Source organism: Mobula hypostoma, chromosome 13, assembly GCF_963921235.1.
Source record: "Mobula hypostoma chromosome 13, sMobHyp1.1, whole genome shotgun sequence".
Taxonomy (NCBI): Eukaryota; Metazoa; Chordata; class Chondrichthyes; order Myliobatiformes; family Myliobatidae; genus Mobula; species Mobula hypostoma.
In genome coordinates this window covers 51,715,255-51,740,103 of record NC_086109.1, presented here as the reverse complement: position 1 = coordinate 51,740,103, position 24,849 = coordinate 51,715,255, and the positions used below count along the sequence as shown (strand labels likewise).

General features: G+C 44.9%; 1 protein-coding gene across 5 annotated transcripts in view; it reads left to right on the top strand.

Moving 5' to 3' along the window:
- cep152 (centrosomal protein 152) overlaps positions 1-24,849 on the top strand; it is a 306,980-nt gene that overhangs the window by 71,219 nt on the left and 210,912 nt on the right. The window lies entirely within an intron of this gene.

Here is a 24,849-nt window from a genome sequence, read left to right as displayed (position 1 = left end):
AAACTGGAAAAACCCCAGGGGGCAGATAAAGGCGGTCTTCTCCTTATCAGTCTCGCTCATCGGAATCTGGTAATACCCACTCCGCAAATCCAATACACTGAACCACTGTGCACCACTCAGACAGGCCAAGGCATCTTCCACCCTCGGGACCGTATATTGGTCGGGAACAGTGCGGCGGTTCAGGGTCCTATAGTCCACGCACATGCGTACCTTCCCATTTTTCTTCCTTGCCACCACTATGGGGGACGCATAGGGGCTTCGGGACTCCGCAATAATCCCTGCATCCTTCAACTTCCGCAAGTGCTGCCGCACATCTTCCACATCTGCTGGGGCCAACCGCTGCAACCTCTCCCTAAACGGGGTGTCATTTGTTACCCGAATGGTGTGCCGAGTGCTCTTGGAGCACCCTACATCAAACTCGTCCTGAGAAAAGACACCCCCTAACTTCAGCATCTTCTCCACCAGCCTGCTCTTATACTCCAGCGGTACAGGGGAGTTTTCAAAATTAAAGGCCTCCTCGGTCAGCCGCCCCCCGTTTCCCAGTAGTTTTCCTCCAGTGGGCTTCACGGGGGAGCTGGACATCACCGTCACCGGGAACAAATGCGCGAGGGGCATCCAGCGCTTAAAGGTGATCTCCCTCTCCGTTATGTTCCTTACCATCACCCCCATCCGCCGTGCCTGTACAGCTGAGGGCGTCTGCAATTCAGGTCTCACCAGCGCCCCAGCCAGGAACTGGGACTCCCTTTCCAGGTCGTCAGGGGCGTCTACTAGCAGGGCCTCTCCCGGCGGTAATCCGGGGAATCTGGGGGTCCCCATCACTAATGCCGCCTCCCCTGGCTGTATCACCTTAGGCCTCGCCTGAGTGCACCACACCGTCCTTCGTATGCACTCAGGATCCAGCCCCTGGGGGTCACTCACTCCTTCGTACACTGCTCGGAACACGGGGTGTACCGAGAGGGTCTCCAAAAAGTTCTCGCCCCCCCTTCTTTTTACAGGCTCCCAAGAGCCATCGCACCAGAGGGGAGTTAGTCCCCACCAACAGGGCAGCACCACCGGTCTCCACCGGGTCCGGACAAACCAACACCAGCATCTCAAAGGCTTCCGATACTCCCACATCTCCCTCTGAAAATTCCAATCTCACTGACAAGTATCCATCGTACGGGTAATCACCATCACTTATGCACCATATCTCCAATGCGTTAAACGGAGTTACTGCCAAATGCTTCAGATATTTGTTGTAGAACGACCGGTACAGTAAGGTAACCTGCGACCCAGTGTAAGGATGGCTTTCACAAAGATTCCCTCTATCCGTAGGGACACGCTGGAACGGGGTCCCACCAGTCCATCAGGAATTTGGGCTTGTTCTTTCCGGGGTTCCATAGCGGTTTTCTGGGAACGTGTTCCTCCCGAGACTCCAGTCCGTTCCCTCACTGAGCCTCTCTTAAGTTTCCCGACACCTCTCCCTTCTTGGTGGCCCGGGGGCCCTCCCCCCTCGGCGCATCTCGTCTCTCACAATCCTTCCGCAAGTGGCCAGCTTCCCCACAGTGGTAGCACGCCCCCGGCCACTCACATTCCCGGCGGAAATGCCGCTCTCTCCCACAGTTATAGCACCCACTACTCGCCGCCACTCTCCTCCCGATACGGGCCCCCGGGTTCCCCTTGGATTTCTCTGGTCTCACCCCGGCTACCACCTCCTGAACCGCTGAAGATCGTCCCTGAGGGTCCGAGCCCCCTGGTCGGCCCAAAGCACACTCCTCGGCCCGTACCTCTCGGATCAGCTGTCCAAATGATGGAGGGGAGCTCCGCTTAAATGACTGCCGTACACTCCAAGCCACCCTGTCATCCTCCCAGGAACCGCTACATATCTGGCTCATCCTTAACTCCGCCACATCGTCCTCCCTCACTATCCCTCATCGCAGCAACCCCGTAAGCTTTCCTTCCAGCCTGAAAGCAAAGTCTGAGAGCTTTTCCCCTCTTCTCTGCCCCATCCGTTGAAACTCTGCTAAATGCCGCCAGGGATCCCCTGACAGTCCAAACACTTCCTCCAAAGCGTCCAAACACTCCGATAGGGAAGCCAAGGGGCGTGCCGTTCTCAGATCGCGGATCACCCGGGCTGCCCCGCCCCTTAAGCTTTCCACCAATCGCTGTCTCTTTTCCTCATCCGAAACTGGCCACACCTCTAACAATTGGGATGTATCTTCAACCCAGGTATCATAGTCATCCTCCCCTTCCGGCTTGGCTCCTGAGAAAATTCTCAGCTTCGGGCGGGGCCCCTCAACCCTTCTCGCCAGGGAGGTAATGGCAGCCGTTAACTCGGCAGTCTCCTCAAGCCCATGGGGGCCGGGCCTGGCCAAACCTTCCCACTCCACACCTCTACCTCTTGCTACGGGCACCCGGCCGGGGGCCTCATCTAGCTCCTCCTCCTCTGGCACCTCCTCACTTGCGTCCTCGGGGAGAGTGTGGAGACCCCACGGCCCCGCCTCCCCCTGGACGTGGACTGTCGCTGGTAATTCTAAAGTCATGACGTCGGCACTCGTCTGCACCAACATCCAGCTAGCCTCCAGTTCTTTCCCACCCCTTCTAGCTACAAGATCTACCTGCCCGATACCTTCAATCAAACTCAACCCTCGCACCAGTACCTCTGCCGAAATGCAATAATCGACCCCGCTTACCACACACGCATGATTCACCGGTACCTCCTCCCATTCACACCAACTGACAATCTTATCTCGATCCATCTTCACACCACTTACCGCAACAACAAGTACAACTTTCCCGAAAACGTCCAAATCCAGGACGGTAGCCCCCACTTGTAACGTTCCGTTATATGGGCTCGTGTATGTCTAGGGGAAATCCCACCCAGCACCTGCTTCAACACTCCCCACAGGGTTGGTGGCCGCCCGAATCAATCACAAACATCAATCATCAGCCAGCACACCCAGTAAATTTTAACAAATACACTTTATAGATATTACTAATTCTATGACATTAATATACATTTGATACAGAGAGGAAAGTAATGGAAATAAAAAAGGCGCCAACACTTATCAAAGTCCAAGTTCTTCGCGCGCTACCGTTGGAGCTCAATTCGATGTCAGACGACCACCCGAATTCCGTCGACTCACGGCTCGGGACCACCCGAAGTGATCGACCGGAGCCTCTCCGCACGTCCGCCGTCCTCCTCGTCTCTCCTCCGACTCCCCGCCAAAACTCAGTCCACAGTCATATCATACAGCATGGCATCCGAAAACAAAACGATACATAACCACCCATTGGCTAATAGAACCTGGTTATCTCATTTAAAGTAAAACAAACTGTTAGCGCAAACTCTCTGCAGCGTTAAACACAACAAAGCCGCATTCCCCAGATTAACATAACAAAATCGCCATTTTAAATGTAACAAAAGAAAGACCCCGTACACTTAAGTCATGCCCTCTCGTACTAGACTCCTCCATCATGGGAAACAACTTTGCCACATCCACTCTGTCCATGCCTTTTAACATTCGAAATGTTTCTATGAGGTCTCCCCTCCTTCTTCTAAACTCTAAGGAATACAGTCCAAGAGTGGACAAACGTTCCTCATATGTTAACCTTCTCATTCCCGGAATCATTCCAGTGAATCTTCTCTGTACCCTCTCCAACGTCAGCACATCCTTTCTTAAATAAGGAGACCAAAACTGCACACAGTACTCCAAGTGAGGTCTCACCAGCGCCTTATAGAGCCTCAACATCACATCCCTGCTCCTATACTCTATTCCTCTAGAAATGAGTGCCAACATTGCATTCGCCTTCTTCACTACTGACTCAACCTGGAGGTTAACTTTAAGGGTATCCTGTACGAGGACTCCCAAGTCCCGTTGCATCTCAGAACTTTGAATTCTTTCCCCATTTAAATAATAGTCTGCTCGTTTATTTTTTCTGCCAAAGTGCATAACCATACACTTTCCAACATTGTACTTCATTTGCCACTTCTCTGCCCATTCTTCCAATCTATCCAAGTCTCTCTGCAGACTCTCCGTTTCCTCAGCACTATCAGCCCCTCCACCTATCTTTGTATCGTCAGCAAACTTAGCCACAAAGCCATCTATTCCATAATCTAAGTCGTTGATGTACAATGTAAAAAGAAGCGGCCCCAACACTGATCCCTGCGGAACACCACTGGTAACCGGCAGCCAACCAGAATAGGATCCCTTTATTCCCACTCTCTGTTTCCTGCCAATCAGCCAACGCTCTATCCACGTATGTAACTTTCCTGTAATTCCATGGGCTCTTATCTTGCCTCATGTGTGGCACCTTGTCAAAGGCATTCTGAAAATCCAAATATACAACATCCACTGCATCTCCCTTGTCTAGCCTACTGGTAATTTCCTCAAAAAATTGTAATAGGTTTGTCAGGCAGGATTTTCCTTTAAGGAATCCATGCTGAGTTCTGCCTATCTTGTCATATTACTCCAGGTACTCTGTAACCTCATCCTTGACAATCGACTCCAACAACTTCCCAACCACAGATGTCAAGCTAACAGGTCTATAATTTCCTTTTTGCTTCCTTGCCCTTGCTTCCTTGTACTTGTATTAGTACAATATAATTTTTTACACCAATTATATATTACACCGCAAAAAATAAATAGATTAAATTCAAACTTATCTGATCAATGCTTTTGGTGTAATCAAGAAATTGGTACTTTCTTACATTCTACTTGGTCCTGTTCCAAAATTCAACCTTTTTGGATAAATTTAAGAGTTTTATTGGAACAAATTACTGGAACTCAACTTCCACATAACCCTATATTATTTCTGTTAGGTGATATTGAAGGGATAAAACTGAAACTTAAACTGAATAGATATCAGAAAGAATTTATAAAAATAGCATTGGCAGTAGCCATGAAGGCTATAGCAGTTACTTGGAAATCGGATTCGTACTTAAGTATGAATCGTTGGAATAATGAAATTTCTAGTTGTATTCCACTCGAAAAAATTACTTATAATTTATAAGATAAATATGATACATTTTTGAATATTTGGCGCCCTTATTTACAAAAGATAGGATGGCATATTTAGTTGCTCCGATGATAAAGACGTTGGTCCCTTGGGGAAAGTAATAAATAAATATACTAAATTTATTTTGAATCCCATGGAGCATGTGGAAACCTTCCAATATCCAGGCAGTTCTTCTTTCTATTTTTTTTTTCAGGTAGGGGTGTAGATCAGGGTTAAGGGGAGGGGGGAGGGTAGATATTATCATTCTATGTAATCACTTTGAAAACTCAAAAATTGTATTAAAAAAAAGATATGCTGATGATATCGTACTAATAGCTGACTCAGAAACAAAACTTCAAGAACTACTCACTATAGTGGCAGCAGAAAGTAATCGCAGAGGCCTCTCAAGAAGACAGAAAGCATGGTCATCTCCAGAAAGACAAACATCCCACAATGTGTGATCAAGATCGGAAATACAAACATGAAACAAGTCAACAAATTCAAATATCTTGGCAGCCTAATAACAAGTAATGGCAGGTGCGACACAGATATCACATACAGAATAGCAATGGCGAAAGAAGCTTTCCAAAAAATGAAGACCATATTAACAGACAGAAAGATGAGCATGTACACTAAAAACAGAATACTGCAGTGCTACATTTATTCTATCCTGACTTATGGAAGTGAATGCTGGACCATTTCTCCAGCAATGGAAAAGAGACTAGAAGCAGCTGAATTATGGTTCTACAGGAGAATGTTAAAAATACCGTGGACCACACACACATCAAATGAAGAAGTTCTCAGAAGAGCCCAAGCAGTTCGATCACTCATACCAAGAATAAGAGAAAGACAACTCAGATTCCTAGGACACATCATGTGGAAAGATGAACTAGAAAAACTCATACTCTGTGGAAAGATTGAGGGGAGTAAACCTAGAGGATGACCTCGGCTTATATACATCAAAAGCATAGCCAGGTGGCTACACATCAAGGAAATGGAAGTCATCCAAAAAACGAAATATAGATCTATATGGAAAACCCTGGTCACAGAAGTCCGCATCGGATATGGCAGGGATCCCCAACCTTATTTGCACTGCGGATCGCTTTCATATTAACAATATTCTTGCGGACCGGCCAACCAGTGGGGGGTGGGGGGGGTGGGGAATGGTTGCCAACGGACAAGAGTAGCAGTCAAATACATTGTGTTTACCCCGAATATAGGTGATAAGTGACTAATACACTCAATTTCCTTTCTAAAAGGGTTTATCTAACGAATTTAATATTAAACACACAGCGCATATTTTCCTCGCATGAATATAACGATAAGTCAATTATCAGGGGAGGACAGGGGAGCTTGAAGTAAGTGTTGAATGAACTTCCAGTAGAGATGATAGAGGCAGGTTCGATATTATTTAAAAGAAAAATTGGATGGGTCTGTGGACAGGTAAGGAATGGAGGGTTATGGGCTGAGTGCAGGTCGGTGGGACGAGGTGAGAGTAGCGTTTGGCACGGACTAGAAGGGCAGAAATGTCCTGTATCCATGCTGTAATTGTTATATGATTCTGTAAGTCACTTATAAGTCAATAGCATCATAACATTTTAAGTAACGTTTGGATATTAAGCACACAGCGTATATTTTCTTCATATGAACATATAAAATCATTGCAACGTACCAACATCGCTGAATCAGTGGGAGCCCTGGGCTGAATACTCGTTTTCCTGCAACAAGACGGTCCTATTGAGGGGTGATGGGAGACAGTGATACTCGAAGGGGTTCCTTATGTCCAGTCTATTCCGCAATTTAGTTTTCGTTGCATTCACTGCAGAGATATGTTGGAAATGGAAGCAACGTTTTCAGTGCTTCTGTGTCTATCTCAGGATATTTAGCCTTGACTTTGATCCGGATTACCGGCAGAGATGTTATGTGAAACATACTTTTTAGCCCGCCGTCACTTGCAAGCTGGAGGAGTTGATCTCCTTCCCGCTCTGACATGGATGACGCATGCGTAATGAGCTCGCGTGCATTTGAGCTCAACACAGTGCGTGACAGGGAATGAGGAAAGGTGCAGCTGACTCATATCTGAGTGAGCTGACTCAGCTCACCAAATCATATCGTTTCCTCACAGCCCGGTAGCGCATACTTTGTGGCCCGGTGGTTGGGGACCGCTGGGATATGGTACCTAGTCAGACAGCCTGTAGGAAGTTTGTATGCTCTCCTCATGACCGCATGGTTTCCTCCCACAGTCCAAATACATACCGGTTGGTTAATTGATCATTGTAAATTGTCCCACGATTAGGCTAAGATTAAATTGAGAGATTGATGAGGACCTATTCCATGCTGCATGTCAATAAATAAATCTCTTACCAGTCCAAATCCCAACCCCTACCTACTGTTATATTGACAATATTAACTGATATCTCTGTTCTAATGTGCAGTTTTGACCCAAAATGGCAACTTGGCACCTTTTATCTCTACAGATGATGTTTCACTCTGAATTCTTCCAGCATTCAATACTGCTCAGATTTTTTAAAATTCTGAAGCGTATGGGAATGATTAGCAGTCATGCTCACTCTTTTAGACAATGTGGTTATTGAGAACATGTATGTCATAGCACTTGGCATTGAGTGTGCTTATCCAGTTATCGGAAGAGATGAAAGTGTACATAATCAAAAGTGTTCTTGCTGTGTTTAAAAAAAACCTAATTTATAAAGGTCACAGACTTGAAATAATACAGAAAACATTATACTTGAATACGACATGAAAATCCTTAGTACTAAGACAAAATTTTCTCAAAGTAGGCATTTCTGAAAAGTCAGTAAGTCAGTCTAGGGAAACAGCCCTCGGCCCCGCCAAACTGGGTAATTAAGTTGGTGTGGATGCTGTGTGATGTACTCCACCCCGCCCAATAACAGACAATACACCATATACGATTAAATGAATTGCAGCTTATAGATATTACTGGAAGTATATAATTAATAGAGATAAAATATAAAAGGAAAATAAAAGGCACCACACTTATCAAAGTTCAATCTCTTCATGCACAAGCAGTTGGAGCTCTAGTAACGATCCTCTCTTCGCCATTCGATCCCCTCTGACCACCTCGACCTGCCGCCTGGGACCAACCACGGTGGTCGACCAGACGCTCCACATGAGTCTGTCTCCGTCTCGTCTCCTCTCCTTGCCGAAGACCCTGGACCTCGGGTCCGACCCTGTTAACAGGTTCACGGCACCTTGTCTTTCCTCTCGCTCTCCGTCGCGCCTTCTGCCTAAAAACCCGCACATCACAATAACTTACAGACACACTAGAAAGAGTAACATCTATCCCAATTGGTTCGTTTGCTCTCTTATCAATAACTTAATCCAAACAAGCTGCTAGCAGGAGAACTTTCTCAGCAGTTAGCATAACAAAGAAGCCATTTTAATTAGCCTGCACAGTAACATAAAAGGAGAAACCCCTACATACTGAAGCCCACAAGCCTGATTGTAGTCTTTGACAGTGATTTGAAAGGTGATAGGATTGATGGCTGTTTCTTGTTTGAGTACCACGAGTACCTGCTTAACGTCAGTCTCTTTTGGTGGAGTTTAAGCTGTGGGCAGGGTCACAGAGGAGAAGCCCTCAGATACCCACGTATCTGGTGTGAACCATATCCATGAAGCAGAATGCAACAATTGTGCTCAGTTTTGGCCTTCATAAAGTGAACGTTCGAAAAGCGGGGGACACCTGTATTAGAAAGAGGTAGCTGAAGAGATCGTGCAGGCAGAAGTATCTCTAGATTCTGGAATGGTTCTGGAGGACTGGAGAAATGCAAATATCACTCCACTCTTGAAGAAGGGAGGGAGGAAGAAGACAGGAAATTATAGACCAGCTAGCCTGACTTCAGTTGGTTCGGAAGATGTTGGGGTACTTGGAGGCACATGATAAAATAGGCTAAATTTAGCATGACTTACTTGCCTGAAGAATATGATAGAATTCTTTGAGGAAATATCAAGCAGAATAGACAAAGGAGATTTGGTGGATTTTGTATACTTGGATTACCAGAAGGCCTTTGGCAAGTTGCCGCACATGAGGCTGTTTAACAAGGTAGGGTATTAGAGGAAGAATAGAAAACTGGTGACTGGCAGGAGCCAAAGAGAGGGAACAAAGGATACCTTTTCTGGTTGGCTGCCGGTGACTAGTGTGTGTTCTGCAGGGGTTGGTGTTGGGAGTGCTTCTTTTCAAGTTGTATGTCAATGATTTAGATGATTGAATTGACTTTGTGAATATTTCCGAATGATACGAAGATAGGTGTAGGAGCACGTATTGTTGAGGAAACATGGAGTCTGCAGAAGAACATAAGAAATAGGAGCAGGAGTAGGCCATTTGGCCCATCAAGCCTGCTCTTCCATTCAATAAGATCATGTCTGATCTGGCCAGGGACTCATTTCCACCTACCTGCCTTTTCCCCATAACCCTTAATTCCCCTACTATGCAAAAATCTATTGAACCTTGTCTTAAATATACAGTTGGGTTTCCTTATCCACGAGGGATTGGTTCCGAGACCCCTCGCAGATACCAAAAACAAGGATGCTCAAGTCCCTTATTCAACCTGTCTAAATGCAGTGGACCTTAGGACCCAGCGGAACCCCGGATCTTATTTAACCTGTCTCAGTGCGGTAGACATTAGGACCCAGCGGTGGAGCTCTGAATCTGCAGTGTTTCTGTTCACGAAAATAATCACGGTCACGATTTAAAATAAAGTGGAAATAATAAAGCGATCGGAAAGAGGTGAAACGCCATCGGTCATTGGAAAACATTAGGCTACAGTCAGTCAACGATTGGAACAATTTTAAAGGGTAAAGTGAGAAAATCCCTGCCCTGATGAAAGCTACAATTATTAGTAAGCAATGCAGTGGTTTAATTATGGGGTTTTGGGGGTTTTGGTTTTTGATCCTTCACATCAACCCGGCAGGGATGGACAGCGTGCTCAGGAGCGGTCTGTCACTGGATCGAACTTTTACATTTACCAACGTTGTACTCCATCTGCCAGACCCTTGCCCATTCACTTATCTATATCTGTCTGTAGACTTTCTGTATCTTCTGCACAATTTGCTTTTCCACTCAATTTAGTATCATCAGTAAACTTAGATACACTACACTCAGTCCCCTCTTCCAGATCGTTAAGGTATATTGTGAACAGTTGCGGGCCTAGCACCAACCCCTGTGCCACACTACTCACCACTGATTGCCAACTAGAATAACACCCGGGTGTCCCAACTTTGTTTTCTATTAGCTAACCAATCCTCTATCCATGCAAATACATCACCCCCCCCCCCCGCCCAACTCTATGCATCCTTATCTTATGGACTTTTTTATGTGGCACCTTATCGAACATCTTCTGGAAATCCAAATAAACAATGTCCATCTGTTCTCCGCTATCAACTGCGTTCATTATATCCTCAAAGAACTCCAGTAAGTTTGTCAAACAGGGCCTGCCTTTGCTGAATCCATGCTGTGTATGCTTGATGGATCCATTTCTTCCAAGATTTCTCACTATTTCTTCTTTAGTGATAGCTGCAAGCATTTTCCCAACTGCAGATGTTAAACTAACTGGCCTATAGTTACACACATCAAAGTTGCTGGTGAACGCAGCAGGCCAGGCAGCATCTGTAGGAAGAGGTGCAGTCGATGTTTCAGGCCGAGACCCTTCGTCAGGACTAACTGAAGGAAGAGTGAGTAAGGGATTTGAAAGTTGGAGGGGGAGGGGGAGATCCAAAATGATAGGAGAAGACAGGAGGGGGAGGGATAGAACCAAGAGCTGGACAGGTGATAGGCAAAAGGGGATATGAGAGGATCATGGGACAGGAGGTCCGGGAAGAAAGACGGGGGGGTGACCCAGAGGATGGGCAAGAGGTATATTCAGAGGGACAGAGGGAGAAAAAGGAGAGTGAGAGAAAGAATGTGTGCATAAAAATAAGTAACAGATGGGGTATGAGGGGGAGGTGGGGCCTTAGCGGAAGTTAGAGAAGTCGATGTTCATACCATCAGGTTGGAGGCTACCCAGACGGAATATAAGGTGTTGTTCCTCCAACCTGAGTGTGGCTTCATCTTTACAGTAGAGGAGGCCGTGGATAGACATGTCAGAATGGGAATGGGATGTGGAATTAAAATGTGTGGCCACTGGGAGATCCTGCTTTCTCTGGCGGACAGAGCGTAGATGTTCAGCAAAGCGGTCCCCCAGTCTGCGTCGGGTCTCACCAATATATAAAAGGCCACATCGGGAGCACCGGACGCAGTATATCACCCCAGTTGACTCACAGGTGAAGTGTTGCCTCACCTGGAAGGACTGTTTGGGGCCCTGAATGGTGGTAAGGGAGGAAGTGTAAGGGCATGTGTAGCACTTGTTCCGCTTACACGGATAAGTGCCAGGAGGGAGATCAGTGGGGAGGGATGGGGGAGACGAATGGACAAGGGAGTTGCGTAGGGAGCGATCCCTGCGGAATGCAGAGGGGGGGGAGGGAAAGATGTGCTTAGTGGTGGGATCCCGTTGGAGGTGGCGGAAGTTACGGAGAATAATATGTTGGACCCGGAGGCTGGTGGGGTGGTAGGTGAGGACCAGGGGAACCCTATTCCTAGTGGGGTGGCGGGAGGATGGAGTGAGAGCAGATGTACGTGAAATGGGGGAGATGCGTTTAAGAGCAGAGTTGATAGTGGAGGAAGGGAAGCCCCTTTCTTTAAAAAGGAAGACATCTCCCTCGTCCTAGAATAAAAAGCCTCATCCTGAGAGCAGATGCGGCGGAGACGGAGGAATTGCGAGAAGGTGATGGCGTTTTTGCAAGAGACAGGGTGAGAAGAGGAATAGTCCAGATAGCTGTGAGAGTCAGTAGGCTTATAGTAGACATCAGTGGATAAGCTGTCTCCAGAGACAGAGACAGAAAGATCTAGAAAGGGGAGGGAGGTATCGGAAATGGACCAGGTAAACTTGAGGGCAGGGTGAAAGTTGGAGGCAAAGTTAATAAAGTCAACGAGTTCTGCATGCGTGCAGGAAGCAGCGCCAATGCAGTCGTCGATGTAGCGAAGGAAAAGTGGGGGACAGATACCAGAATAGGCACGGAACATAGATTGTTCCACAAACCCAACAAAAAGGCAGGCATAGCTAGGACCCATTCGGGTGCCCATAGCTACACCTTTAGTTTGGAGGAAGTGGGAGGAGCCGAAGGAGAAATTATTAAGAGTAAGGACTAATTCCGCGAGACGGAGCAGAGTGGTGGTAGAGGGGAACTGATTAGGTCTGGAATCCAAAAAGAAGCGTAGAGCTTTGAGACCTTCCTGATGGGGGATGGAAGTATATAAGGACTGGACATCCAACCTTCCTGATGGGGGATTTTGGCCTATAGTTACCTGCCTTTTGCCTACTTCCTTTTTTGAACAGTGGTGTGACATTCGCCCTCTTCCAATCAGTCGGGACCTGCCCAGAGTCCAGAGAATTTTGGTAAATCATCGCCAAAGCCTCTACTATAACTTCTGCCATTTCTTACAGTACCTTGGGATGCATTCCATCAGAACCAAGGGACTTATCTATCTTCAGACTCCCAAGTTTGCTCAGCACTACTTCTTTAATGATAGATATTGTATCGAGGTCCTCACCTCCCATCACATCTAAAACATCTCTCTTTGGCATGTTAGATGTGTCCTCCACCACGAAACCATTGGTTCTGCCTTTTAATTTAGTCTCTAGTTGCTCATATTCTTTCAGCAGAACCTCTTTCCTCATCCTACCTATGTCTTTGGTACCCATATGGAACCACAACAACTGGATCTTTCCTCTCCCACTGCAAGTTCCTCTGCAGGTCAGGTAAGATGTCCCAAACCTGGGTACCAGGCAGGCAACATAGCCTTCGGGACACTCTATTTGCGACAGAGAACTGTGTCTATTCCCCTCACTAAACTATCCCCAATTACCACTACATTCCTCTTCTCTCTCTCCCCGCCCCCCCCATTTGGAATGGCTGTCTAAACTATGGTCCCACAGTTAGGTTGCTCATCTTTCCTACAGTCCCCACTCTCATCCACACAGAGAGCAAGAATCTCAGACCTATTGGACAAGCTCAAGGACTGAGGCTGTCTTTTGGATCCCACTACCCGCTTCACTGGCAGTCACACCCTCTTGTCCCTGACCACAGACCAAATTTAAGGCAGCTAATCTAATGGGTGTGACTACCTCCTGAAACAGAGAATCCAGGTAACTCACCCCCTCCCTGATGTGCTGCAGTGTTTGAAGCTCAGATTCCAGGTCATCAGCTTTGAGCCTGAGTTCCTTGAGCAGCCATAACTTGCTGCAGATGTGGTCACCAGGAACCACATCATGCAGCTACAGCACATCACCTGATCCTGCATCATCCCTTTCTTTAATTAGATGTAATTTAGTGACTTTTATTCAACCACTACAAAAGCCTTACTTTCCTGTGGCTCCTCGTCAAAGCCTCAAATTCTCACTCCTAAAGTGGTCCCCTCCACACAACGGCCTCTCTGCTTTGACCCTGCTTTACTTTTATTTGCTCCTGATAATAAGTCACAAATCGATTGGTCCACCGCTAATGCGAGAGTCCGGCAAAATGTTCCTTTTTTAACCTTTTCTTCCCGTCCTGTGCGAAGCTCGCTCTCCCTTCGAATCAGTTGGTCTTCCGGAATTAGATAAATTGCGAGATGGGCAAAGGAGTGGCAGATGGAATACTCCATAGTGTAGGGAAGCGTATGATCATGCACTTTGATAGAAGGAATAAATGAGGGGGGATATCACTGAAACCTACTGAATATTGAAAGGCAAACACGAGGAATTCTGCAGATGCTGGAAATTCAAGCAACACACTTCAAGTTGCTGGTGAACGCAGCAAGCCAGGCAGCATCTCTAGGAAGAGGTACAGTTGACGCTTCAGGCTGAGACCCTTCGTCAGGACTAACTGAATATTGAAAGGGCTAGATAGAGTGGATGTGGAGTAGGAAATTCTAGGACCAGAGGGCACACCTTCAGAATAGAGGGACATCCATTTAGAACAGATGAGGAGAATTAAAGACTATTTTTTTAAGAGGGAGAAAATTCAAAAAGTAGTGGTACAAGGGGACTTGGGAATCTGTGCAGGATTCCTAAATGTTAACTTGCAGGTTGAATTGAAGAATGCAAGTGAAATATAGCATTCATTTACAAAGGACTAGAATATAAGAGCAAGGATGTATTGCTGAGGCTTTATAAGGAGTTGGTCAGATTGCACAGAGTATTCTGAGCTGTTTTGGGCCCCCTGTACAGGAAAAAAATGTGCTGGCATTGGAGAGGGTCCAGAGGAGGTTCACGAGAATGAGTCTGAGAATGAAAGGGTTATTGCAGGAGGAGCATTTGATGTCTCAGGTCCTGTACTAGCTGAAGGTTAGAAGAATGAGCAGGGATCTCATGGAAGCCTATCAAATATTGGAAAGTCTAGATAGTGGATGTGGAGGGAATGTTTCTTATAGTCGGAAATTCTAAGACTGGAGGGTACAGCCTCAGAATAGCGGGATGATCATTTAGAACAGGAGTTGAGGAAATTCTTTAGCCAGAGGGTAGTGAATCTGAAAATTAATTGCCACAGATAGTTGTGAAGGCTAAGCCATTGCTTATATTTAAAGCGTAGGTTCTTGATTAGTAAGGGTGTTGAAGGTTATGGGGAGAAGGCAGGAGAACAGAGTTGAGAGGGATAATAGATCAGCCATGATGGAATAGCTGAGCAGACTCGATGGGCTGAATGGCATAATTCTACTCCTATGTCTTAAAGTTTTCTGCGTGTTATAAACTATCCACTCCAAGGTTCGACGAAACCAAATTTCCCTCGGGATTAATGAAGTATATCTATGACGTGTGTTCAGAGGTTTTCTTCTACACACCACTGTTACACACCGCTGTTATAATGCGTGGTTCAGAATCAGGTGCAATATCACTGGTATATGTCGTGAAATTTATTATTTGTGGCGGCAGTAAATTGCAATATACAATAAAAACTATAAATTACAATAAGGTAGGTGTGTGTGTGTATATGTATGTATGTGGTAGTGTTCATGCCTTTTTTGTAATTGCATCAATATTTTGGGCCCAGGATAGCTCTTCAAAGATCTTGGCACCCAGGAACATGAATCTGTTCACCTTTTCTACTGTTGAACCCTCTGAGGACTGGTGTGTGTTCCCTCAAATTTCTCTTCCTGACATCCATATCAATTCCCTTGGTCTTACTCACATATTGAGTGCAAGGTTGTTGCTGCGACGTCACTCAGGTAGTTGATCTATCTCACTCCTGTACGTCTCCTCGTCACCATCTGAAATTCTGCCAACAATAATTGTCATTGGCAAATTTATGGATGGCGTTTGAGCTTTGCCTGGCTACACAGTGGTGGGTGTAGAGAGAGTAGAGTAGTGGGCTGAACATGCATCCTTGAGGAGTGCCAGTGATGATTGTTAGCGAGGAGATGCTGTTTCCGATTGTGGTCTCCTGATGAGGAAGTCAAGAATCCAGTTCCAGAACCCAGATTTTGGAGCATTGTTGATATTACTCAGGTTATAATTGTGTTGAACACTGAGCTGTAATCAATAAGCAGTAGCTTGACTTGGGTATTGCTATTGTACAGGTGATCCATGGTTGAGCAGAGATTGAATCATGGCTGAAAGATGGTTGTAGTTGAGATGAATGTCCAAGGTCACATATTGTATTGAGGGGATAGGAAGGTAGATAGAGGGGGTGGCATGGGTCTGCTGGTAAAGAATGGTATCAAATCATTAGAAAGATGTGACATAAGATTGGAAGATGCTGAATCCTTGTGGGTTGAGTTAAACTGTAAGGGTAAAAGGACTCTGATGGCAGTTATATACAGGCCTCCAAACAGTAGTTGGAATATGAACTACAGATTACAAGAGGAAATAGAAAAGGCATGTCAAAAGGGCAATGTTATGATAATCATGGGAGATTTTAACATGCAAGTAGATTGGGAAAATCAGGTTGATAATAGATCTCAAGAGAGACAACTTGTTGAATATCTGTGAGGTGGCTCTTTAGAGTAGTTTGTCATTGAGACTTCTAGGGGATCAACTGTACCAGATTAGGTGTTATGTAATGAGCCAGAGGCGATGAGGAACCTTAAGGTAAAAGAACCCTTAGGAAGTAGTGATCACAATATGATTGAGTTCAACTTGAAATTTGACAGGGAGAAAGTAAAGTCTGATGTAACAGTATTTTTTTTAGATTAGATTAGATTATGGGGACACTCCGTCCTCGTTTATTGTCATATAGAAATGCATGCATTAAAAAAATGATACAATTTCAGTGGAATAAAGGAAATTGCAGTGGTATGAGAGAGGGGTTGGCCAAAGTAAATTGGAAGGAGATACTGGCAGGGCTCACAGCAGAGTAAAATGGTTTGAGTTTCTGAGAAAAATGAGGAAGGTGCAGGATAGATATTCCAAAACTGAAGAACTACTCAAATAGCAAAATAGTACAAGTGTGGTTGATGAGGGAAGTCAAAGTTAATATAAAATGAAAGAGGGGGCATAAGCAAAGCAAAAATTAGCAGGAGGATAGAGGGTTGGGAAGCTTTTAAAAACAGAGCAACTAAAAGAATCATTTGAGGGAAAGATGAAATATTAAAGCAAGCTAGCAGACAATATCAAGGTGGAGAGGAAAATCTTTTTCATGTATGTTAAAAGAGAGATGAGAGAACTGCTAGAAAATGAGGCCAGAGAAATAATAACGGGACAAGCAGATGGTAGATGAACTAAATGAGTATTTTGCATCAATCTCCACTGTTGAAGACACTAGCAGTGGGCCAGATGTTGAAAAGGTGTGGGGGTAGAGAAGTGGGTGCAGTTACTATTACAAGGGAGAATGTGCTTAAAAAACTGAAAGACCTAAAGGTTCATAAGTCAGCTGGGCCAAATGAACTGTACACAAGGGTTCTGAAAGAGGTCATGAGAGAGATTAGGGAAGCATTGGCAATGGTCTTTCATATATCATTGAACTCTGTCATGGTGCGTGAAGACTGAAAACTGCAAATGTTACTCTACTTTTTAAGAAAGGAGGAGGGCAGCAGAAAGGAAATTACAGACCAGTTATCCTGACCTCAGTGGTTGGGAAGATGTTGGAGTCATTTGTTAAGGATGAGGTTATGAAGTACTTCATGACACAGGACAAGTAGCATGGTTTCCTTAAATGAAAAAATTGCCTGATGAACCTGTTGGAATTTTTTGAGGAGACAAGATAAAGGGGATGTTGTGAATGATGTATTTTTTTTTCCACGCATCGGTTTTGCCTTCATCTTCGACTATACTGTACATACATTATTTCTACTTTATATAGGCTGTGTATTTATCATATCATTCCTGCTTTCACTATATGTTAGTGTTATTTTTGGTTTTATGTGTTATTTGGTATGATTTGGTAGGTTAGTTTTTGGGTCTGGGAACGCTCAAAAATTTTTCCCATATAACTTAATGGTAATTGCTTCCTCACTTCACGCCATTTCGGCTTCATAGGAACGTTCTACCTTAGCGGGGGAAATATGGGACAAACCAATTTAGCCCAACCTATGGGATGTACCAGCAAATACGGGACAGTTGGCAACCCTATGTTCAAGTTCAACGGTGCGTGACAGGGAATGAGGAAAGGTGCAGCTGACTCATATTGTTTCCTTGCGGCCCGGTAGCATATGCTCTGCGGCCCGTTACCAGTCAGCAGCCTGGTGGTTGGGGACCGCTGATTTAGATGAAGGAGTAGATGGCTTTGTTGCCAAGTTTGCAGGTGATATGAAGATTGGTGAAGGGGCAGGTAGTGTTGAGGAAACAGGTAGGCTGAAGAAGGACTTGGACAGATTAGGAAAATAGGCAAGTGGTAAATGAAATACAATGTTGAAAAATGTATGGTCATGCACTTAAGCAGTAGAATTAAATCTGCAGGCTACTTTCCAAATGGGGAGAAAATCCAAGAATCTGAGATGCACAGAGACTTGGGAGTCCTTGTGCCGAACACCCTAAAGGTTAGCTTGCAGGTTGAGTTGGTGGTGAGAAAGGCAAATGCAAGGTTAGCATTCATAGAAACAGAGAAAGCTGACAGCACAATATAGGCCCTTCAGCCCACAAAGTTGTGCCCAACATGTCCCTACTTTAGAAATTACTAGGCTTACCTAGAGCCCTCTATTTTTCTAAGCTCCATGTACCTATCCAAAAATATCTTAAAAGACCCTATCGTATCCGCCTCCAGCACCGTTGCTGGCAGCCCATTCCATGCACTCACCACTCTCTGAGTAAAAAATATACCATCGACATCTCCTCTGTACCTACTCCCCAGCACCTTAAACCTGTGTCCTCCTGTGGCAACCATTTCAGCCCTGGGAAGATGCCTCTGACTATCCATACAATCAGTCATCTTATACACCTCTATCAGGTCACCTCTCATCCTCCATCGCTCCAAGGAGAAATGGCCGAACTCACTCAACCTATTCTCATAAGGCATAATCCAGGCAACATCCTTGTAAATCTCCTCTGCACCCTTTCTATGGCTTCCACATCCTTCCTGGAGTGAGGCGACCAGAAATGAGCACAGTACTCCAAGTGAGGTCTGACCAGGGTCCTATATAGTGCAACGTTACCTCTCGGTTCCAAAATTCAATTCCACGATTAATGAAGGCCAATACACTGTACGCCTTCCTAACCACAGAGTCAACCTGTGCAGCTGCTTTGAGCTTCCTATGGCACTCAGAGGATCCCTTTGATCCTCCACTCTGCCAAGAGTCTTACCATTAATACTATATTCTGCCATCATCTTTGACCTACCAAAATGAACCACTTCACACTTATCTGGGTTGAACTCCGTCTGCCACTTCTCAGCCCAGTTTTTCATCCTATCAATGTCCTGCTGTTACCTCTGACAGCCCTCCACAGTATCCACAACACCTCCAACCTTTGTGTCACCAGCAAACTTACTAACCTATCCCTCCACTTCCTCATCCAGGTCATTTATAAAAATCACAAAGTGTAAGTGTCCCAGAACAGATCCCTGAGGCACTCCACTGGTGACCAACCTCCATGCAGAATATGACCCATCTACAACCACTCTTTGCCTTCTGTGGACAAGCCGGTTCTGGATCCACAAAGCAATGTTCCCTTGGATCCCATGCCTCTTTACTTTCTCAATAAGGGATACCTTATCAAATGCCTTGCTGAAATCCATATACACTATATCTACTGCTCTTCCTTCATCAATGTGTTTAGTCACATCCTCAAAAAATTCAATCAGGCTCGTTAGGCACGACCTGCCCTTGACAAAGCCATGCTGACTATTCCTAATCGTATTATACCTCTCCAAATGTTCATAAATCCTGTCTCTCAAGATCTTCTCCATCAGCTTACCAACCACTGAGGTAAGACTCAGGCTATGTCCACACTACGCCAGATAATTTTGAAAACGAAGCTTTTTCTCTTCGTTTTGACCCTCCGTCCGCATTGAAATGGCATTTTCATCCCCCGAAAACGGAGCTTTTCTAAAACACTCTCCAGAGTGTGTAATTTGAAAATGATTGTTGCGTGTTTTATTGTGGACGGGGTAAATGGAGAGATTTAAAAATGCTGTCATGACAACACCACAAGAACAATGCTTTTTCTGCTTCTGCTTGGTACTGCACAGACGATGTGAACGGCGTGAGAGTTAAATTGTAAAGTGAGCTTTTTTGACTATTTAAAAACGCTGTCATGATATGCCGGAACAGATGGCGGCAGTGCGGCATTTCATTGTTTTCTTGAACGCAACCCACTCCCCCCCCGACACAACCTAACAATTTCAGAACAGACGGCAACGACTGAAGCTAGAAGAGACTGAAGCCAGAAGAGTTAGAAATGTACTCAGCAAATACTTTGACCCATAGCTTACTGAATAAATAAGTATACTCACTTTGCTCTGTTTTCTGTCCTTGCTTGTATGAAGGTGGTTTACCTATTTATGCAAGTACTTCTCTGACAATAGATGTGTAACAGCCAAATATAACGTTGTATGGAAATACAAGATAACACTGATGCAGATGTGCTTTATACATTTAACAAGGTGCTTTATTAATGCAATAGAGTTAGTCAGTTTTTCAATGTTCATCGTCAGCTGGGTCATACTGTCTGTGAACTCCCTTTCAGTTGCCTCCATACGCTCCAGTATTATTTGTTTTTTAGTTTCAAGTCCTGCGCAAGAGGCAACAGCTATTCCTTTAAAGTTTTTCTGGTCTGTAACTGGACAAACGTGCACCACGTATACCGTTTCCTCTTCGCTTGTTTTCTGTGTGTCCTGCGCATGCCCAGTAGGAGGAGATTCGTCCAAATATCCAAGCTAACGTGGACGGAGATATTTTGAAAAACGCCTGGTGTGGATGCCTGTTGTTTTTACTCGAAACCAGCGTTTTCAAAATCATCTGGCGTCGTGTGGACGTAGCCGCAGTGGTCTATAATTTCCTGGGCTATCTCTACTGCCTTTCTTGAATAAAGGAACAACATCTGCAACCCTCCAAACCTCTGGAACCTCTCCCGTCCCCGTTGATGGCTCAGCAATCCATTCTAGAATGTAAGAGGAAAAGTTAACCATTTTTGTAGCATCATCCAGTACTTTTATCATCTCCCAAGCTTTTTATTTCAGCACTTCTCTGTGAAGAAAAGCAGTGTGTTGTGACACCATAAGGATTTCCTTATTTTCACGAGAAACAAAATCTCTCATGGAGCCAACCATTGATGGAGCACCATCAATCAGTACAGATGCCAGCACAGTTCCTCCAAAACAGAACTTTTTGTTTCCGCACATGAAGACAGAACATTAAATATATCTTGGCCTTTCCTTGTTTCGGGTAGCTCTTTGCAACAGGAAAAGTTTTCTTGAATTTCACCATCGTTTACAAATTTTGCAAATGCTACAACTTGACATTCATTGGTGAAATCTGTTGACTCATCAACCTGGACAGAGAAGGTGTTGTTTTTCAGTTTATCACACAAAACCTGTTCAGCATCATGTGACATGACATCACTAAGTTGACTTATTATACTGTATGAAGGTGGCTGTCTTAGAAACCATAGAAACTACAGCACAGAAACAGGCCTTTTAGCCCTTCTTGGCTGTGCCGAACCATTTTCTGCCTAATCCCACTGACCTGCACACGGACCATATCCCTCCATACACCTCCCATCCATGTATCTGTCCAATTTATTCTTAAATGTTAAAAAAGAACCGGCATTTACCACCTCATCTGGCAGCTCATTCCATACTCCCACCACTGTCTGTGAGAAGAAGCCCCCCACAATGTTCCCTTTAAACCTTTCCCCCCTCACCCTTAACCCATGTCCTCTGGTTTTTTTTCTCCCCTTGCCTCAGTGGAAAAAGCCTGCTTGCATTCACTCTATCTATACCCATCATAATTTTATATACCTCTATCAAATCACCACTCATTCTTCTACGCTCTAGGGAATAAAGTCCTAACCTATTCAACCTTTCTCTGTAACTGAGTTTCTCAAGTTCCGGCAACATCCTTGTAAACTTTCTCTGCACTCTTTCAACCTTATTTATATCCTTCCTGTAATATGGTGACCAAAACTGAACACAATACTCCAGATTCGGCCTCACCAATGCCTTATACAACCTCATCATAACATTCCAGCTCTTATACTCAATACTTTGATTAATAAAGGCCAATGTACCAAAAGCTCTCTTTACGACCCTATCTACTTGTGACGCCACTTTTAGGGAATTTTGTATCTGTATTCCCAGATCCCTCTGTTCTACTGGACTCCTCAGTGCCTTACCATTAACCCTGTATGTTCTACCTTGGTTTGTCCTTCCAACGTGCAATACCTCACACTTGTCTATATTAAACTCCACTTGCCATTTTTCAGCCCATTTTTCCAGCTGGTCCAAGTCCCTCTGCAGGCTCTGAAAACCTTCCTCACTGTCTACTACACCTCCAATCTTTGTAACATCAGCAAATTTGCTGATCCAATTTACCACATTATCCAGATCATTGATATAGATGACAAATAACGATGGACCCAGCACTGATCCCTGTGGCACACCACTAGTCACAGGCCTCCACTCAGAGAAGCAATTCTCTATCACCACTCTTTGGCTTCTTTCATTGAGCCAATGTCTAATCCAATTTACCACCTCTCCATGTATACCTAGCGACTAAATTTTCCTAACTAACCTCCCATGCGGGACCTTGTCAAAGGCCTTACTGAAATCCATGTAGACAATATCCACTGCCTTCCCTTCATCCACTTTCCTGGTAACCTCCTCAAAAAACTCCAATAGATTGGTCATACATGACCTACCACGCACAAAGCCATGTTGACTCTCCCTAATAAGTCCCTGTCTATCCAAATGCTTGTAGATTCTGTCTCTTAGTACTCCCTCCAATAACTTACCTACTACCGATGTTAAATTCACCGGCCTATAATTTCCCGGATTACTTTTCGATCCTTTTTTAAACAACGGAACAACATGAACCACTCTCCAATCCTCCGGCACCTCACCCGTAGACAGCGACATTTTAAATATTTCTGCCAGGGCCCCCGCAATTTCAACACTAGTCTCCTTCAAGGTCCGAGGGAACACTCTGTCAGGTCCCAGGGATTTATCCACTTTAATTTTCCTCCAGACAGCAAACACCTCCTCCTTTTCAATCTGTACGGTTTCCATGATCTCACTACTTGATTCCCTCAATTTCATAGACTTCATGCCAGTTTCTCACCTAAACAAAAACATGCAAGAGCAAAAACATGCAAGAGCCCATTCTCGAGCTGCAATATGTGAATGGCTGTGCTCTACTCTCGCACACAGGACATGCTACAGGCTGCAGTTCCTTAGTTTGCCAAGGCTGCAAAAGCTTTTGGATAAATGGTCAGTCTGAAGAAAACAATGATCCTCCATTGGAAGCCCCCTTATGGTGCTTACAACTGACCTCGGATCACCTGGACGACCACCTTGTCACTGCGGTTGAGCAGTTCACCTAACTGGACAGCATCATCTGCAACAATGCTACGGTAGTAAGTGATGTTGGCAATCATCAGTGCGAGTTGTGCCTCCAGAAACTTGTGTGGAAGAACCACCACCTCAAAAATTTAGGTGTATAGGGCTTTCATCGTCACAACACTGCTTTATTGCTTCGAAACCTAGGTCTTGTACCGCTAACAGATCTGGTTGCTCAAGCGCTTACATCAGGGCTGTCTCTGCTCCATTATGGGTATCGGCTGGCAGAATCATGACTTCCAACAACGAGGTCCTGGAGGAGGCTCAATCTCCAAGCATTGTAGCTACTTTGCTGCTCAGGCAGCTCCACTGGTGAGGCCATGTGACTCGTATGGACATCTCTGCACAGTACTCTGTGGAGAATTCCCTCAGTCCCAGGGAGATCGTGGTGCCCCGCGCAAGAGATACAATGACCAATTTAAGCAGCAGTTCTCTCAGGCAAATATCAGGGTCATTGAGTGGCAGCAGCTGGCTTGTGACATGGCACAACCAAGAATTTTGAGGAATCCAGAAGAACGACTGCTGAAGAGACGTGGAGACACAAGAACAATACTACTACCCAAGCGCCTGCATCCCAGCTGTTCCTGTGCCCCTACTCCTCCAGATTTTGCCTCTGCAGCCATTAATGATCTCCTGATCTTTGCAAGCGAAGAACCAGCCATCATCATCATTGAGGGTGAAATCTTTTCAGTTTCTCGTACTGCATCTATTCTCAGCCTTATAACCATGATAATTTTACATGCTGGCATTATTAGGTTGTCACCAACTGTGTGACTTTTTGCCTTTACTGGGTAATAACTTCTACTACTAAATAACTTGCTTCCTGAATCTTTTTAATGACTGTGACTTTATTAACAAAACCTTTACTCTGTTTTGAGATTCCAATAGCCATTTAAAATAATCAGCACTTTTATGTGTCATTTGGCCTAATTTGTAGTTAGGTTTGTTCAATTTTGCAGGAGCCATTGCTGCATTTGTAAGATGTTTGCCACAGATTAGGCAAAGGTATAGGGCAACTTGGATCACCATTCCATGTAAAATGTATTGATAAGTAGTTTTCGTTGTAAAGGTGGACGTTTTTGTGACTGTTGTTGCACTTCTGCAGTGAAATGTTTCAGAAGACAACCATTTTGAAATTCAAAAATCACCACATTGGACCTTCAGGCATGTCTGTAAAACACAGGAGTCAATAAAATATAAAAATGGATGAGTCCATGCAATGGTCATAAAAAGTACTTCACGCTCCTCATCAGCCTACCGCCACCCTCATTTATTCCTTCTATCAAAGTGCATGATCATACGCTTCCCTACACTATGGAGGATTCCATTTGCCGATCTCTCAATTTATCTAATTCCGGCAGACCAATTGATTGACAAATTATCAACTGCATCCCCTATCTCGCGTCAAAAACAGAGAATGGACTCAACCAAATAAACACGGTCCAACTGCACACCGCTGTGCTGGGCTGAGAGAACTCTAATGAGATTGCTAACGGGCTGCTTGGCCATTCCCCACCACTGTGAGCACTAGTATCGTGCATTGCGTGAAGTTCAAGAATCGATTTTTTTCAGATCATCATCTCTTGTGGAACCTGGTCTAGAATATAAGAGCTGGGATGTGATGCTGACGCTTTATAAGGTACTGTTGAGGCCTCACCTTGAGTATTGTGAACAGTTTTGGGCTCCTCATGTAAGAAAAGATGTTCGGCATTGGACAGGGTCCAGAGGCGGTTCACAAGGATGATTCCGGAAATGATAGGGTTATCACTTGCGGAACGTTTGATGGCTCTGGGCCTGTACGCGCTGGAATTTAGAAGGATGGGGGGGGGGGGTCTC